Source organism: Sinocyclocheilus rhinocerous, unplaced genomic scaffold (genome assembly GCF_001515625.1).
Source record: "Sinocyclocheilus rhinocerous isolate Xijiao unplaced genomic scaffold, SAMN03320098_v1.1 scaffold1292, whole genome shotgun sequence".
Lineage (NCBI taxonomy): Eukaryota > Metazoa > Chordata > Actinopteri > Cypriniformes > Cyprinidae > Sinocyclocheilus > Sinocyclocheilus rhinocerous.
The window spans coordinates 139913-159845 of record NW_015656599.1 but is presented as its reverse complement, the minus strand read 5'-3'; the positions used below and the strand labels follow the sequence as shown (position 1 = coordinate 159845).

The following is a 19933-nucleotide window of genomic DNA, read 5'->3' as shown; positions in this document are numbered from 1 at the left end:
CCCAGATGAATCCGTTTTTGTCATCTTGAGATCATTTGTTCCTCTAAGAACAAACAGTGCCATAAGAATTAATCATTCCTTCCATTCACCAGCAGTATGCCTATGTAAGTGCGTTTCTTTTTGTTTATAGGTCACAGTAAGCAGCCAAAAATTCAATATTTACCATGTCAAAGATGCTGAGGTCAGGAAAAAAACACACATGGAGAGTTTATACTCAACATTTAAGCCAAACAAAACATTACGTCATTTTATATAACCAAACACTGAATAAATAGTACAATGGTAAAATTATATTTTACATATTCTGAATGTTCAATGTTAAATGTTCACCACAAACAGAAGGGTTTTAAAAGATAAATGTTTATTAAGAGATATAAACTTTTTTCCATTTTTCTTTTTTCTCTTTTTTTTTTTTTTTTTTTTTTTGGGGGGGGGGGTATACAGTAAAATCTTTATCGATACACTTGCTTTTTTTAACTTACAGATATCCTCAAAATAAAAAAATAAAACATTTCTGATCATTACTTTAAAAAGGTTCTCTCTTGCATAAACACTGCCCCCTTTAGCTGTTCTTTAAAAATGGAAGGGTTTCAAAAACGCGCAACAGCGGGAAACCAGTCTCTGTTATTAAAACACCCTGAGAATGCACATTAATCTCTGTATTAAAAAAAAATTGTGCCTCTCTCAACATTTACATTTCTGTAATGAAGCATCCCAAAGGTAGCAAGGTAGAAGCTGTTGAGATCAACTGAGCATCTCCCTTTGCGATTGGCTTACAGTTTTAACTTGGCAAAGTCAAAAAAAAAAAAAAAATTCATATTAAATCCAATAAATTTAATCCATAACATTGGCATTATCCTTAGAATTAAGCTTTACGTTCTAATTAAAAAAGTACAAATTGTCACAGTAAGTAAATCTGCATTGAGTTTTTGGTGTTAATTCGGCATACCGTGTACGGCAGCTTAAATTGGCCCCTGTTCATTGTTTCTGACATATTACAACAGCTTAAAAGTCATACGTAATTCCACACTTCCATGCACCAACTTTCTGAAAGACAGGTGAAGACAGGAACAATGCATATCGTTCTACAAAGTATTGCACATTACATTTCACAGCAAGCTTGTTTTTTTTTTTTTGTCGATTAAAAGTTGTGGATGTTAATTCGGCATACCGTGTACGGCAGCTTAAATTGGCCCCTGTTCATTGTTTCTGACATATTACAACAGCTTAAAAGTCATACGTAATTCCACACTTCCATGCACCAACTTTCTGAAAGACAGGTGAAGACAGGAACAATGCATATCGTTCTACAAAGTATTGCACATTACATTTCACAGCAAGCTTTTTTTTTTTTTTTTGTCGATTAAAAGTTGTGGATGAGATCTATTAGTAACTGCTGAACAGAATAGTCAAATACAGTGATGTTTCTGAATACAAAAGGCAAATGTGATTGGAAATAATAAAAAAAAAACAGATTTGAGACAAAATGTATGAAACTACCCTGAATCTATGTGGTTTTTAAATATTGCCAGGCAGCTTCACATTCCGACATCCCAAAATAAGAACGTGTTTGGTGACTATGAATCAATGTGGGCGACTTAAGAAATAGCACAGTGAATATACTTTCAAATCAGGCCCAGATTTACTAGGCTCAAACTCTAAATTTGTGGGGTGGGGTTTCACAAATAGAATGGACATGCCTGTTGTATTTGCTACAAAAGTCACTCACTGTGAATGCATTTTTAGAAGAGGGAAGAGACTGATAAGAATTAGTGTGACGCATAATTCCGAAGTCACGCACCGTTTCCAACTCACGACATTGGAAAGTTTACAAAACAGTTAGACTTAAAGGGACAGTTCACGCAAAACTAAACGTTTTTTTTACTCACTCTCACGATGTTTCTTTCTGCTGAGGAACATGTAAGACGATTGTTTGAGACATTTCAAATTTTTTTTTTCCGTTTTTTTTTTTTATATAATGATGGTACGTTTACACAAAAACTATTTATTAAAAAAACGAAGAGTTATTCTTTGCGTTTTTCATGAACAAACGACAACATTGTCTAAACAATCCCCATTCACACGGATCTGCAAAAACTAGTAAAAATGCTGTTATTATGCATGCCAGGCCAGTAGTTGGCGATGTCACTTTGTAAAGAAACACTATGCGCTTACAGACTGAAGACGTAATATGCATGCGCATAACGTCTCTGTTTTCACAAATTCGTGTTTTTATAGTTTACACCGAGATGATAATGCTATTGTTATCAAAAACTTGAACTATGAAACCCGTTTTCAAAAGTTTGCATTTTCAAGCCCCCAAAATGCAATTGTCGTGTCAATGAATGCCAAAACGCATAAAATTTTTAAATTTTTAGTTGAAAACAGTGTGTTGTAAACGTCCCCTGAAAGTCAGTGTTTTGCACCCCATTGACTTTCATTGTATGGACAAAAACTGTTGAATCATTCTATGTTCCACAGAAAAAACGAAAGTCATACAGGTTTGGAACGAATTGAGGGTGAGTAAATGATGACTTTTTTTAGTAAACTATCCATTTAAATGGTGCAACAATATGGAGAATGTAGTGTCCTTAGTGGTATACTGCATTGAAAACAAGCAGTGCTAACGGCTCGATTCTTCCGGACAGCACAATCTCCAGTCTAAACAGTTTGTCGGGACACCCTTAAAGCTCTACAATAATGCATAATGACTTCTATCCCTAAAAAGATGAGCCTTTCATGTTGGCGAGGATGAGGGTGTTTTTTTTTTTTTTTATCTTTGTACACCAACGTTACTTTTCGCGATTCACGTTTACGGAGCCCTTTGTGTTTTTTCCCTTGATTCTCTAAAAAATAAACAACAGTTTTTATTTTGATATGTACAAGATAAAAGTTACAAAAATAGAACGGTCATGGTTCTACGTTCAGGATACTGCTGTTTACGATCTGTTCTCATTCTAATAACAGCGACAATAATAGTAATATAATAGTAGTATGATAAAAATATTAAAAATACAGACAGAAAAATTTAACTTTCTCTGTAGAAAAACAAAACAAAACAAGGACTCCTAGTGCAGATGCGTAGCAATGTAAACCTGGTCCTACGACTATGTCAAAAGTTACAGAGTATATTGTTAATACATGTATTATATAGAATCACATATATATATATATATATATATATAATGGAAAAGCAGGTCATTGAATCCTCTCACAGAGAGTGTTCACATCATAGTTTCTACGATGGTGTGGGTGGGCTTCATCAAGCCTCCGTTCCAGTTGGGGTCCAGCGGCTGCGCCAGCTCGTTGCATTTGGGCTGGTACTCCTGAGGGCAAGAACTGGCTCCTCCCCTCACGGGTGCCGCCACCGCTTTGATCCTCTGGAGGGAAACGTATAGCGATGTTATAGGCCTGTTCATTGGTGAAAAACCTTTTTGTCGTTGACACGACTGACTCACCTCTATGAGGGGTCCATCTGATTGAATGATTTTGATCACAACCACCATTGGTATGCAGATCATGGACGTGAGGGCGAGGGTCCAGCCGACTCCAATGGACCAATCCGGGTACTCGTAGACTTTGTTGTATCTCAAGGGTGTGTACTTGACCAATGAGAAGACAAAGCATCCCTGCGGCAGAAGACAAAGCAGGGGTATCAACAGCACACTCAATCCAGCCTCCAATACATGAGTGCCGTCGCCCATTACTGTGACGTTGCTCTCGGACTAATCAAAATGACAGATAAATGAAAAACTCTTTTAAGCTTACTTTTGTTTTATTTATTATTGAATAAATAAATAGAAATTCTTTCTTTCGGTAGGTAGGTAGGTAGGTAGGTAGCTAGGTAGGCAGGCAGGTTGGTTGGTAGGTAAGTGGGCGAATTATGATCTAGGCTTCTCTTTGTGTGATTCGCTCTTTATAGAGCTAAAACCAAGTTTCCAAAATGACTAAACAGGTTAATCCACTGCAAAAGAGCCATTTAATTTAAAGGAAGATAAAAGTCTCCTCAGTCTTTAAAAGCTATATGGCTGTATTGTACATAAGGAAGGGATTTTCCCCCCTATAGTCCTATGATCTTCACAGAAAAACGACACTCATGATCTCATGGAAACTAATCCTGCATTCGTCCTCAGCTCCTTTCATTCATTCTGTTGGCCAGGCAGATGGTCACCCCATCTGGAGCTCTGTTACAGTGAGATGGGAGCCGGATTTTTGCAGCAAATCCAAAGCGTAAAAGCAGTATTTGCATGTGTAGCCATGGGGGAGGGTAGACGAACACACAATCTCAAACTGCACTAAAAATACTTTCATAGGACCTCCTCAGTGTGTCATTTTAGGAAACATACTGTGTAGTGGGCCTAACAAGATCTGTGGACAAGCACTTCTCACTGTTTTTATGAACAATGCATCTATAAATAAGCAAACTACTAATTGAACCTGTTTTGGGGACTCTTTCTTCACCTAAAAAGAACTTACCACACACAGAAAAGGTGTGACTACAGTCCAACTCCACTTCATCCAGGGATTTGGTCTGTAACCAATCATCTCTTCAATCGCATCATAGAAATTATCAGCGCCTGTGAAGAGGAGGAGTGTTTTCAGGTATCACATTCAAACACATTATGATCCTAGAGTCCACATAGACCTGTACGTAGTTACTGCTTTAAGATGGGAATTACATTAGCAGTTTATTAATGTTTGTTTGGGGTTGGCTGGGAAAAAATTATTACGAACTGTTGTGCTTAAACGTTTTTTTTTTTTTTTTTTTTTACTGTATTGTGCAAACAATGCAGTTTGTTATCAGGAAAACCCCCATATTAAAAACTATCAATGTTTTAACCTGAATCTACCTGCATTCAGGGTTTAAGCCACCTCAGCAGCAGCTCTTTTAACAAGAGAAGTTGGCATGCACTAACATATTCATGAGACATTTAAATTTAGAAATCATGGCCTTGACAGTAGGGAACAAAGATTTTATGCACGCTTTCAGAACTAGGTTAAATTGTACAGTAGAAACCCTGATTTTGGCACTAAATCATTCTAATTGACCCGCACTCTGTTCAAACAAAGAACCACACCTTAGAATATTTCACAATCATTCCTTTCATAACAAGTAATTTGTCAGCAATAAGGGCTTTGTTTCATCTCCCAAGAAAAGAGAACTCATTTGCTGGTTTGCTGGCACTTTTCATCAATAGGTTAAGAAATAGTGCTTAAAAGTCCAAATTAGGAAGTTTTTGTCAGTGAGTTGAGGTGCTTAACCATAATAATTAAATGAAATTCTAAGTAAAAAGTTCTAATATAATAAACTATAGGTAACATAGTTGCAGATTTAGCCTTTATTAGCTACCTAGCTAGCTAGTTAAAGGTCAAATTTTGAAAAAAAATAAAAAAATTTGTTTTATCTTTTCTCTTACAACAGGGTTGAAGGGTCCAAATGTGTTTTACAACTTTGGTATAACAATTTTAAAGATTATTATTAGTAAAAGTTGGAAAATTATGCAGTAACAGGGTTGCAGATTTAGGCTAAGCAGATTTGTTACTCAGCAGGATGAGCTACTTATGGGTTACATGATGATTTTTATTTTAAAATCATATTTACAATAAATAAAAAGAGACATATTTGCTTGATCTTTTTTTTGTTTTTCTTAGAATAATTTTGGTAACGGTGGATTGGCATAATGAACAAAGTCGACATTCAATTTCTGTGAAAAAAAATCTGGGAAAGTGCAAATGAGATCATGCTGTAAATGGATCCAAATGTGTTTTACTTCTTTGGTATAACAATTTTAAATATTATTATTAGTAATAGGCGGGAAAGCATGTAGTAACAGGGTTGCAAATTTAGTCTAAATTACTCTTGTTACTCAGCAGGGGCAACCTAATTAGAGGATACTGATTTTGTAGTAAAGGATAAACACAAGTTTCCAATAAATAAAAGATACATACATTTTTTATCTTTTTTTTCCCCCAATAATAATTTTGGTAACAGGGTGGAATGGCATAATGAACAAAGTCAACATTACATTTTTGTGAAAAAACTGAGAAAGCGCCAATGAGGTCATGCTGCAAATGGGCCCAAATGTCTTCTTTGGTATAACAATTTTAAAGATTAGTATTAGTAGTAGGTGGAAAAGCATGAAGTAACAGGGTTGCAGATTTATTAATTAGTCTGTTACTCAGCAGGGGCGCGCTGGTTAGAGGCCAAATGTTGATTTTGTAGTTAAGGATAAACTCATATTTCTAACAAATAAAATATACATTGTTGTTTGATCTCTTTTTTTCTTACACCAACTTCAGTAACTGTGTTGAATGGCTAACTTATGCAGTCAACACACTCTGAGAAAACACACCTTTTTGTAATTTTCAGTGCAGTCCTTTCAAGATTGGATTTTTTAGGTGTGTTTGATTAGAGATGGAGTTAAACTCTGCAGGACAGTTACGATCTCTGCTCAAGGGTATCACAGTTACAAGGATTATAATTTGATATGACAGGGAAACCATGCAGTAACAGGGTTGAACTCAATTCTAAATCTTACGTTTCTACAGTTGAAAACATAACAGTAACAGGGTTTATTATTTTAAAGTACTGGCACACCAATTTGTACCCTATTCATGAAAAGTGCCTGCTCCAGTACACCATTATGAATAGAATCACATTTTCTGTTTACTACTTATACTTACCATAAACCCAGGCTACAGCAATACATTCAAAGAATGCAACCCATAAAAGGCACACGCCACTGGCTGCATAGTAGTCAAAGAGTTGAAACACATACATGCCACCCTGAAAATCAGACACACACAAAAAAAAAAATGATTGAAAAAGAGAGTAGGAACGGGTACATGCTATAATTGCAAGGCCAACACAATGGAGGACTGTTATGAGCAAGGGTTGGCTAAACACTTGACTAGTTTTCTTTTGGCATTTGTTGCACAATACATTCAGGGGTGACATAAGACATTATGTCACGGAACAAATGGGACACTGTGTGGCTCAAGCCACAGAATAACATTCCCAGTTTATCACTGTTCCAGGGGCTTAGCAATCAGGGGCCGAGATTTGAAGGGGGCCAAAAGAATCTTAGATGTGCATTGTTGGACCAGGCCGGATCTCCTAGTATAGCAGTGCGATTCCTCTGTGGAATTCTCACTGCTCGAAGCAGGTCAGGACATCCATAAAAAGACATGAAACTGGGAGCGATAAGGCACTGCTGGGAGTGAAGGCTTCTTCCTTATTTTTTTTTTTTTTTTTTTTTTTACTGTATTGTGCAAACAATGCAGTTTGTTATCAGGAAAACCCCCATATTAAAAACTATCAATGTTTTAACCTGAATCTACCTGCATTCAGGGTTTAAGCCACCTCAGCAGCAGCTCTTTTAACAAGAGAAGTTGGCATGCACTAACATATTCATGAGACATTTAAATTTAGAAATCATGGCCTTGACAGTAGGGAACAAAGATTTTATGCACGCTTTCAGAACTAGGTTAAATTGTACAGTAGAAACCCTGATTTTGGCACTAAATCATTCTAATTGACCCGCACTCTGTTCAAACAAAGAACCACACCTTAGAATATTTCACAATCATTCCTTTCATAACAAGTAATTTGTCAGCAATAAGGGCTTTGTTTCATCTCCCAAGAAAAGAGAACTCATTTGCTGGTTTGCTGGCACTTTTCATCAATAGGTTAAGAAATAGTGCTTAAAAGTCCAAATTAGGAAGTTTTTGTCAGTGAGTTGAGGTGCTTAACCATAATAATTAAATGAAATTCTAAGTAAAAAGTTCTAATATAATAAACTATAGGTAACATAGTTGCAGATTTAGCCTTTATTAGCTACCTAGCTAGCTAGTTAAAGGTCAAATTTTGAAAAAAAATAAAAAAATTTGTTTTATCTTTTCTCTTACAACAGGGTTGAAGGGTCCAAATGTGTTTTACAACTTTGGTATAACAATTTTAAAGATTATTATTAGTAAAAGTTGGAAAATTATGCAGTAACAGGGTTGCAGATTTAGGCTAAGCAGATTTGTTACTCAGCAGGATGAGCTACTTATGGGTTACATGATGATTTTTATTTTAAAATCATATTTACAATAAATAAAAAGAGACATATTTGCTTGATCTTTTTTTTGTTTTTCTTAGAATAATTTTGGTAACGGTGGATTGGCATAATGAACAAAGTCGACATTCAATTTCTGTGAAAAAAAATCTGGGAAAGTGCAAATGAGATCATGCTGTAAATGGATCCAAATGTGTTTTACTTCTTTGGTATAACAATTTTAAATATTATTATTAGTAATAGGCGGGAAAGCATGTAGTAACAGGGTTGCAAATTTAGTCTAAATTACTCTTGTTACTCAGCAGGGGCAACCTAATTAGAGGATACTGATTTTGTAGTAAAGGATAAACACAAGTTTCCAATAAATAAAAGATACATACATTTTTTATCTTTTTTTTCCCCCAATAATAATTTTGGTAACAGGGTGGAATGGCATAATGAACAAAGTCAACATTACATTTTTGTGAAAAAACTGAGAAAGCGCCAATGAGGTCATGCTGCAAATGGGCCCAAATGTCTTCTTTGGTATAACAATTTTAAAGATTAGTATTAGTAGTAGGTGGAAAAGCATGAAGTAACAGGGTTGCAGATTTATTAATTAGTCTGTTACTCAGCAGGGGCGCGCTGGTTAGAGGCCAAATGTTGATTTTGTAGTTAAGGATAAACTCATATTTCTAACAAATAAAATATACATTGTTGTTTGATCTCTTTTTTTCTTACACCAACTTCAGTAACTGTGTTGAATGGCTAACTTATGCAGTCAACACACTCTGAGAAAACACACCTTTTTGTAATTTTCAGTGCAGTCCTTTCAAGATTGGATTTTTTAGGTGTGTTTGATTAGAGATGGAGTTAAACTCTGCAGGACAGTTACGATCTCTGCTCAAGGGTATCACAGTTACAAGGATTATAATTTGATATGACAGGGAAACCATGCAGTAACAGGGTTGAACTCAATTCTAAATCTTACGTTTCTACAGTTGAAAACATAACAGTAACAGGGTTTATTATTTTAAAGTACTGGCACACCAATTTGTACCCTATTCATGAAAAGTGCCTGCTCCAGTACACCATTATGAATAGAATCACATTTTCTGTTTACTACTTATACTTACCATAAACCCAGGCTACAGCAATACATTCAAAGAATGCAACCCATAAAAGGCACACGCCACTGGCTGCATAGTAGTCAAAGAGTTGAAACACATACATGCCACCCTGAAAATCAGACACACACAAAAAAAAAAATGATTGAAAAAGAGAGTAGGAACGGGTACATGCTATAATTGCAAGGCCAACACAATGGAGGACTGTTATGAGCAAGGGTTGGCTAAACACTTGACTAGTTTTCTTTTGGCATTTGTTGCACAATACATTCAGGGGTGACATAAGACATTATGTCACGGAACAAATGGGACACTGTGTGGCTCAAACCACAGAATAGCATTCCCAGTTTATCACTGTTCCAGGGCTTAGCAATCAGGGGCCGAGATTTGAAGGGGCCCAAAAGAATCTTAGATGTGCATTGTCGGACCAGGCAGGATCTCCTAGTATAGCAGTGTGATTCCTCTGTGGAATTCTCACTGCTCAAAGCAGGTCAGGACGTCCATAAAAAGACATGGAACTGGGAGCGATAAGGCACTGCAGGGAGTGGAGGCCTCTTCCTTATGGGAGAGAGCATGGGCAGTAGATTTGGCATGAGTCTGGCGTTCTTGATTACAGGAACTGAGGGTTTGGTTGAGGGCCACATACTATCAAATGACAATGTCACAAAAATCCTAAAAGGAAAACATATGGTGCCTGACCATTCAACTAAGCTGCATTTGATACGGTCTTTATTTAGCCAGGAGAAACCAGCTGGTCCAATTTGTTGGCAAAGTGGTAAAGACCAGAATTCGAATGGATTTGGAAGGGAAATGCTTCATAAGAGTATTTGAGTGTCGTACTTACCTCGGTGACCATGGTAAGTCCCAACAGGTAGCTCACAAAACAGACTATAGCTATGAAGATTTCACGCCGATAACCCTTCCTTAGGAAGGATGGATACAGATCCACTAGGGATGTGATCTGCCCTTCCACTTCGACAAACTGGGAAAAGAAAAGAACCACTGTCAGCACAAACTGGTTTCTTGACTCAAGCTGAAAGGGCAAAGATTTCATATTTTGAGTGGATATTATACAGTACAAAATGACAAAGGAAGAAGGAAGCTCATGGAATACATGGAATGCCATGTTTTATAATAATAAACCTACCACAAGTTTGTGGCTTTTAGTTCATTACTATTAGCTTTGAAGCTAGTGCACAGCAAATACAATTTTAGGAGATACACATTACAAATGTAAAATTTTGTACAATAAAATTGCTGTCTAGAATGAGCATGCCCTTCCCCAATACCAATCATCACAGCCCATGTTCCTGTTTCAATAAGAAATAGGTCAGTGAAGAAAATAAATTTGAGCATCAGTTTGATTGGTTTATAAAGTTGTGACATACTGTAGTGAAATGTATCTATTACTGTAAGTAGTACTGTACATAGATCCCCCTTTAAAGTTATCCAGCACAGCTGCATGAATATTATTGTAGATACTTAATTTAACAGTCCAAGTACCACAGCCCAGTTTAGTGTACCCCCTGAATGTGGATGGACACTGATTTAGCAGAGTGTTCAATTTCACTTGGACTGAGAAATATGATAGTGCAGGACTGCTGTGTGGCCCATTAGCTGCCAACAAAGTTTTTTTTTCTTTCCTTGTTTGTTACCATGTTTTCTTGTGTACTGTGGCTTAATTTGCTATACTGATCTGTTGTTGGATTTACAGAGTTTTTTAATTCTTTCAGAACTCTTTGCATTAGCCGTCAACCATTTAATTCCAAAAATGTTTTCTAAAAGGTCCACAGACTGGGTTGAATATCAACATTACTACTCTGTAAACTAGCAGTACTCAAGCTGTTTAGCATCACAGTTTTTCATTTGATACTCACCTGACTGTCGAGGCCCAACAGCAGAAGCATGATGAAGAAAAGAATTGCCCAAAACGTTGGAAGTGGCATCATACTCACAGCTTTAGGGTAAGCAATGAAGGCCAAGCCAGGACCTATTGGGAAGAGAACAGAGGGGGTGGGGAAGTGGAGAGAGTACAATTAGCAAGGCTAGCAATTTGCACACTTTGATCTATGCCGGTGTGGCGCGTTTCGTTGTCGGCACAGACCAAAAGGAGACATGAAAGAAAAAAGGAGCGAGTAACTACATGACAATGTGATCAAGCCAGGCAAATTTACTGCCAGTGGTTCATTGCAAGTCCAATGATTGTTTCAGTGCATCTTCTTGTGAAATTAGCATCGTAAGGTTTGCTTCGGCTGTTTCGAAATCTACAAAATGTTTCATGAGCAGTGTGATATTTCCCATGTGTAACACTACAGGTTACATATTCAACACTTCAAAGAACAACTTAAAAGGTAACATACAAACACCTCCATTTGCTACTGCAACATACAATGTAGAATTCAATCTGTTCAACAGAGGTTAAATGCAAAAACAAGCACAATGCATATATAATAAAACCATGAAACAATGAAGAAAATGAAACAATGACCAACATAGCATAATGTCAAAGTACAATAAAATGCACTTTCCACCGAGTCAGGTTGATGCATCTATGACTGACCACCCCAAAATTGACTTCTCTTTTGCAAAAAGCTTATTTTAGCTGCATGACATTTGTAATGTTTAGAAATGTATCCAACCAAATCATCCTTAAAGGCTCCCTGATAAGGATCCTGTGGCTCAATACAACCAAAACTGTGCTGATATGCACGGAAGTTCAAGTAAAACTGTGCTGATATGCACGGAAGTTCAAGTAAAGTTTAGGTTTGTGTGTCTTATAAACAAAGTGATAAAGATGTATGTTTTGTGCACCTCGCTTGAGCCAGACATACCAAAGTCTCCACAGAGGAGGGCCAAAGCATGAACAACCGCACAAGACTAGACATTTGGAAAAACTTGAGATTAAAAAGCAGCCGTTACATCAACTGATCTCTTTCACTATGAGACTTACTGAAGATGAACCTGAACAACAGGTCTTAAAGCAGCGTGAAAGATGAAAAGCCATTTTGAGAAACATCTGACATGAACTAGATGGTCAAAAGTATATAGACACCAGAACATCCCACCTATATGCACTTGTTGAACATTTACTTTCAAAACCATGAGCTTCCTCTCTTTTGGGGAAGGTGTTCCAGTAGATATTGGAAAAAGGATTTGCTCCTATTCACACACAATTAATGGGTGACTGAGGTCTGGCTCACAGTCAATGTTTCAGTACATGCAAAAGGTGCTCAGTGGTGTTCAGGTCTGAACTTCTTCCACAACTGTCTCAGTAAACCAATCTGTCTTTAAGTCTGCATGGTTGTATATTTCATTGTAGGCACCTGCTTGTAAGCAAAGGGTGTAGCTGAAATAGCCAAGCACATTAAATAGAAGAAGGTGTCAACATACTTTTGGCCATGTAGTGTGTCCAGGGTAGAAAAAGGAACCAGTAGGAACTGACTTGGCGACCTTAGTCAAATTGCATAGAGTTCTCGAGGACTTAAACCCAAACTCTCCATAAGCATGTTGTAAATTGCCTCTATCCTGAACTTGGCACAAGATGCTTCTTGATTAGGGTCACCAGTGGAAACTGTCTTGAACAGCAGGCAATGCTGTTTCACACAACAGTTGATTCTTCGCCATTAGTGGAGTAGGCCTTAATGTTCCCAGTGGCTCCAAGAACATACTCTCCGCACAGTTCTACAGTTGACTCCAAGCAAATTCCGCTTCCCACCGAGAGACCTTCTACATTTCGCTAATTCATTTAGGTTTTTATCTGATGAATAACGAAGAAGAATCCAAATTTTAGGCTTTCTTTTTAGTCCTAGGACCTGGAACTACTTTTATTGGCTCCGAATAGTTTACAGTCGTTGATTTTTCCCGCCGTTTTCACTACAGGGTTGACCAAACTTTTTTCGTGATGTTATTTGCAGCAGCAGTGCCCACCATCACTGCTACTTGACCCTCGTACCTGACTCTGCCACATCGGCTATGTCCACCCCTTGCTCTTGTGCCATGAAGCCCAGGACGGAAAATATTGCGAAGCCAGACACAAAACTTGTAGCGCTGTTCAGGCCTCCCAGCAGCAAACAGTCCCTATGTCACACATATGTCATGGAGTTTGTTAATTAACACAAAGGAGCCCTACGTTCCCACTTTGCCCGTTCACTGGACTAAGCCCCCCTCCCGCCCCCGGGGCGTCGACACACACCTGTAGCAGTTGTATTTGTACTTGTTGTAGCTTCCCAGTGACGTCATGGCTCCAAGACAGATGGCATAAGAGAAGAAAATCTGTGTCCCTGCATCGATCCACACCTAGACACAAGACGCCAAACCATTTGCTGACTGACAACATGAATTGAGCAAACCCAAATATTTGCATGCGTTCAGCCTCTTGTAGGTCCTCCAGAACTGGATACATCATGAAGGACTAATCTAAATTGTTTCAACAACTACATGTCATGTTTAGATTTGTAGCTTTCTGACTGAGGCCATCGTGAGCTTTATTTATGTCGACTCTTTTGCATAGTTTGGGTTTCTCTCTGTAAACTGTACATCTGAAGTTTATTCTGGTTTTAAGTTGCAGAGGGTCACTGGTGTACATTATGTTGACAAGTGTAAACAGCACTTTTCCTGCTGAAAAGTCCATCTTAGTTGGCTGATTTATATTGGTTAGTGCTGATTTAGTAGCTAGACAGCTGGTGGACTAGCATAGTCATGTTGTTCACCAGCAAAACCTAGCTTTGGAAGTTGGTCGACCTAGAGTTGGTCTTTCTGTTGCAGCTAGTTGACCAAGATAGTCTTGCTGGTTAAGCTAGTTAAGCTTGATGGGGTCCAGCACCCAAAACACAACATATGCTAGGAACCAACTATGTTGGTCTTTTCAGCAGGTTTGAAAGCCATAGAAACCAAAGTGATGTGGAATCAAGTTTTGGTGGGTAGGTGATATTGTAAAGCCTTTTGATGTAAATAGCCAACTTCTTCTCAACTAAAAGCTGATAGCTGGATTTGGATGGCTTTCAAAGCGCAAAACAATATTGTACTAAAGTAATAAGTACTTACTCCCAGAACTCAGTGACAGGGGAAGTGAAGTTAGTGGCGTTCGCAGCCACCCAGAGTGTCTTGTTCTTGCGGAAGGTATCTTCCACACAATTTTCTGTGTTCCATTTGTTGTTGCAGCTTGCCCAGGGAAGCTCTGGCTGAAAGCACTGGAACAGGTAGTACAAGCCCCAGGCCAGAATCACAATGTAGTAGATGTTCAGCAGAGAAACAATCACTATGGACGCATAGCCGATACCTGTACAAAGAAATGAGTGGTGACATTAAGCCAATGGCACACTGGACTGACTCAGCACATGGTAGTTGTGCCAAGTGTTTGCGATTTGTTATTATAACCTTAATGAATGCAATGAAAGGAGTTGTGCTCCAGTGGAGCATGAGAATGGATAAATAAGTGACAAACTACTATGGGACCATCTTGTGCTTGCTGTATAAACATGGAATAAACTGTCCAGAGTGGGAGGAAAGTGATGTAAGACATTGGTTTAGAGATTGAACTGTGTAAATCAATGTTGGCCACGCTGAGTGGAAAGCAAATTAAGACCAAAACTCTCACCTCTTTCGCTGGCAGAGGGATATGAGTAATTCAGCAGTTGCATGTAATGATTGCTCACTAGTAATCTCTGTTTAAATAAGTAATGTATCTGTGATCAGAAGACATTTTTGTAAGGTTTGATATGCTCTTTGTTATGTAAGAGATATTTCTGTGGAAATCTATTGCTTTTTTTTTTTTAGCAAGTAGTCATTTAGTCTGGGTTTTGATTCCTTCTTTAAGGGTATAGTGGGATGCTCTTTGTGGGGCTCGAACCAGCAACCCTCAGATCGCTAAATCCAGATTTAGCCACTACACAACACAAGCTGAAGCTTGTGGTTTTGCTTCTGGTCATGAGCAGCTGCACTTCTTAGCCAATACATTAATTGACAGCTGCTGATGTGACTTTGTCTCTGCTACTAGCCAGGATGAAAATGAAACTACTACAATTCGACAGGGTGCAATTAACAGACTGGTGAGTGACTGCTTTAGGACTATTCAACATGTGGCAAAGACAAGTGTATCTGCTTTGGTCTACATGAATATCTTCATAGGAATTAGCAGATGCTGCCATGCTTATATGGGAGCCCATAATGAATAATGTATTGGACAATGGAAATGTATAAATTAAATTTAGATATATTTAGATATTTAATAAAAATGTACAATGATTTTTGAAAACATGTGCACTATTCATAACTGCCGGTAGATTGACTAGTCTTAACCTAATTTTAAAAAAATGGTTCTTGTCATTTGCTCTGAGAGGTGAGGAAGATAGGGTTGACCCTTACTGCTATTTTTGTAAACATAAATTTTTTCTTCTCTGGCATTAAAAGGGATATGTATGTCCTATCAGACACCCAACATGAAACCTGTATGTCTCACACAGCCTATCTTCAGATACAGCTGGTGGTATCTGTGACACACCTCCCACTCTGTCCTTACCAAGGGGTCAGAGTGGTTGGCATGACCCCATTTGCCCCTGCTGGTAGATATGGTAACTACACCAACTGGCAGCAAAAAGCATCATTCTCAACTGACGGCCATTTAAATATACTGACGAAAGATCAAGCTACTTGATCAAGAAACTGACCTGTAAAAATGGGGCAAAGTTTCTCCCAGCAGGTGATTCCTCCCTCAGAGGTGAACTGACCGAGCGCCACCTCCAGGAAGAATACAGGCAGTCCTCCGCCAAACAGGAAAATGAAGTATGGGATGAGAAAAGCACCTAAATGGAGCCAAGAGAAGATTCACTTAATTATGTCAATTATTAGATCCTATTAACTGCTGGATTAGTGTTTAACTCATTTCTCGTGGAGTTCATCCAGTACAGTGTAAGGCTTTGACACTTGCTCTCATTCTCTTTTTGTACCTCTGTTGTTGTTAAGAAAGTGAGTGTTATGACAATACCTTATTATGCTGGTGACTGTTGCACATTTGGAAATGTAAGGGGAAATCTAAGGGTACTTTTTCAGAAGATACTGTAAATAGAATATCTTTAATGTGTATCTCATTTCCAAAGTTAGCACATGATTGCTGTTTAGCCTTGATTAGCCTTAAAGAGACAGTTCACCGAAAAAAAAAAAAAATGTTGTTCCAAATGTTTTACATTATTCTGTGAAACAGAAAAGATTTTTCGTAATTCACAATAGAAAAGCACCTAAATGGAGCCAAGAGAAGATTCACTTAATTATGTCAATTATTAGATCCTATTAACTGCTGGATTAGTGTTTAACTCATTTCTCGTGGAGTTCATCCAGTACAGTGTAAGGCTTTGACACTTGCTCTCATTCTCTTTTTGTACCTCTGTTGTTGTTAAGAAAGTGAGTGTTATGACAATACCTTATTATGCTGGTGACTGTTGCACATTTGGAAATGTAAGGGGAAATCTAAGGGTACTTTTTCAGAAGATACTGTAAATAGAATATCTTTAATGTGTATCTCATTTCCAAAGTTAGCACATGATTGCTGTTTAGCCTTGATTAGCCTTAAAGAGACAGTTCACCGAAAAAAAAAAAAATGTTGTTCCAAATGTTTTACATTATTCTGTGAAACAGAAAAGATTTTTCGTAATTCACAATCGTCTCTCTTCCATGTAACAAAAGTGGATAGTGATGCATGCTGTCAGACTTTTAAAAAAGAAAGCACCATGAAAGTAGTCCATAGGACTCTGTTTGACAAACAGACCAAAATAAGTTCTTCGCTCTCAAATCATATTTGCGTGCATTTAATTGAAAATGCATTGTGATCGGGATACAAGAAAACTCATGATGTATGACATGTCTTTGAAAAACTTTATGGTGCTTTTTTATACATTTATGAAATTTGACAGTTTAATCATTCGCTTGTGCGCTATGGAAAAGGAGCATCTTCTAAACATCTCTGTGCGTATCCTACAGAACACGATTATCATTTGGGTTTGAAAAAAACATGATGGTGAGTAAATGATGACAGAAGTTTTATTTTTGAGTTGATTTATCCAATTGATATCCTCTGGGGCAGATTCAAGAAATGATGTTGAGAAATTAAGTTTTTACGACTGCCACATCGGTGTCCAAAGTCCAAAAGTATCAACAAATATGCTCACCTCCGCCATTCTTGTAGCAGAGGTACGGGAACCGCCAAACGTTGCCTAAACCAACAAAGCCCCCGGCGACTGACAGAAGAAAGTCAAGCTTGCTAGCCCACTTTTCCCTTTGGGGATGTTTTCCCTCGGCTTCATCCTCCGGCCTTGTGCCCGGGCTCTTTCCTGGGGAGGGTTTCAGAATGTCCTTGTGGAAGTCCTTTAGACACTGAAGTTTCTCCTTCTGGGCCATGCTATAAAGAAAACAAAGGGTCAGAACTCTTGACTGAACCCCGACGGCCTTAGGTTCAGATGTCAAAAAGATTGCGTTTAGTTTATAAAACATTTATAATTAGTCCAAACATTAATAGTTAATTTAGAACAGCAGCTTTTCAATGCGTGAGAAATGTTCACATGAGAAGATATCGTGATGGTTAACGTGATTAAAATAACGGCACCTTTGTGTGGTTTCAACACAGGAAATCTTCATGTACGACACAACTGCTAGCAAGTATCATGACTTGGTACAATAATATATCTATGACCAATAATACAACAAACCTAGTCGTTAAAAAGTTATACGATTCATAGCTTTTTTTGTTGCTTGTGAAGTGTGTCTGTAGTCAACACAAAATAATGCTAAGAGATAACCACATAGCCAATGAGTAAGAAAACACATCAGCATTTTACACCAAAAGTCAGCATAAAAGCAAAATGGACACTCTCTTAATTCATGGCCTGGTCTTATTTTAAATGATTGGTGGACTATAAACCTATTATTTACACAATATATTCAGTTGTTTTGTCGAAGTAAATTCATTTTTTATATTATAAATTGTACTTGATATTACTGGAAAACATGTAAGAAAATAATTTTTGCCCTTAAAATACCTGTTTCACTCAGAAATACATTATGGCCCAAAAGGAAACCCAAATGCAATCATGCACATACATTAATCCGATATATTAAAATCTCCTCAATTCATTCACTGCGGTTTTGCTGCAGAACTGGTATGTGTTTATCTTGCCCAAGTCCCTAACTAACACAGTGTTTATGCTGTCAGGATTCTGTTCAAGGATGGAGTAATTATGTCAGGCTTGGCGTCTTCTGTTTCAAAGCCTGAGCCAAACTTGCCATGGAGCCCCTGAGATGACTCCCAGAGAGTAAGATACCAAAGTCAACTCCAACATCTCTACCCGTTCCAGACTCCCTTACAGCTTGGCAACGCTTGAACAAACTATAGGCCCACTGTGAGGCCGCTTTCTTCAACACAAGCCTGCTTTTTTCCCTGCTCTCAAGGAGACGGAAGAAGAGGGGGAAAAATCTGCGGTGTGTTTGACAATCAATAAATACACGTATATTCTCCTTTCTGTAGCTTTACAAAACATACGACTTAATAAACATGCTAACTAGTGTGGCAGCATGCCAGGACTCCAGTCTGTAGCGGTTCTCTGGATACCAGTTCAGTGACGTTTGTACGTCTTAAGTTCATTTAAATTGATCTTCCGGAGGTTTCTTAAAAGTCTAATACATTGAAAGTACAATTTACAACACTAAATAGCTCCGATTTAACTGATGATTCTCTGTTATATTTTTGAATTTAGCACAGAATCATTCACTTGGAAACATAAGACTCAAAAAATTTCAGGAAATTACGTTCATCCGCTTTAGGTAGGTTAAATCTGTGTGTTTCAAAGGCTTAGGAGCTCGCTACAACTCAAACACATTCTGTTACATAACTAGAGTGAAATCCTCCAGACACTTTCCATTTCCATTCAAAACACTGTGGTGACAAACTTTACTGGCTGAGAGTCAAAAAAAAAGCAAACAACTGGGTTAAAAAAAATGCAACTGGTAGGTGCCTTGTTGAACGTATTCAAATTGCAAATTTGCAATGCCATTTTTGCCCATAAGTTGGCAAAAATTTAAACGTCAATAAAATAAATTCAGTTTTAAAGATATTTCTGATCTAAGTTTCTAATATCCGGCATGACAAAGTCACCATCAAAGTCTCATCTTTAACTTTATTCCTCAAATTTGACCCCTTTCCCATTATCCACAAACACAAACATTCCCTCAAATTAACGTACTGCCTTTCACTTACATTTCCTTCATGGCTGAATCCAATAGGTCTGTGTTGTTCTCTCAGCAGACACCATACCTCTGACCACACGGCCCCAATCTCTCCAGGGCTCAGTGTAAGCCGAGGTGACACCACGTCCCGCCCACAGACTAAGACAATTAAAAGCAATCAGTAGATTGGTCGCAGCTTCGGAGCAGCGGATAACCCAAGCGTCGGTCGGCTCGATGGTAAATTTTCACTTCCCAGAAACTATTTATCTTGGTGGCGTCCACTTGTGGCAACCCGAGCCGCAGACGCGACAAACAAGAGCATGTGGATGGCAATCCATACCTCTGTTGCGTTTCACTTGAACAACTGATGGTTTCCAGGCTGCCGTCATGCCTCCTGCCATGAATAGCTTTTCATTTCAAGACAAGTAGCTTAGCTTAACAAACTTTGACATGTAGTCTAAGAACAATTATATACTTTCTGTTAAGTGGTTTGAAGACCGAGCAAAATATTTGACTGACTGACAAGTCTGACTTAGATTCCGGCCAGTAGCGAAGCAA

The 19933-nt window shown here is 38.0% G+C and overlaps 1 long non-coding RNA gene and 1 pseudogene across 1 annotated transcript; one reads left to right on the top strand and one right to left on the bottom strand.

Annotated features, from left to right (window-relative positions):
* The first annotated feature begins 223 nt into the window (after positions 1 to 223).
* On the top strand, positions 224 to 1457 carry LOC107720353 (uncharacterized). Its single transcript, XR_001637604.1, has 2 exons — positions 224 to 1122; positions 1342 to 1457. It is a non-coding gene; the product is annotated as an uncharacterized LOC107720353 (long non-coding RNA).
* Positions 1458 to 2775: 1318 nt separating this feature from the next.
* On the bottom strand, positions 2776 to 19559 carry LOC107720352 (sodium- and chloride-dependent taurine transporter-like; annotated as a pseudogene).
* Positions 19560 to 19933: the final 374 nt, after the last annotated feature.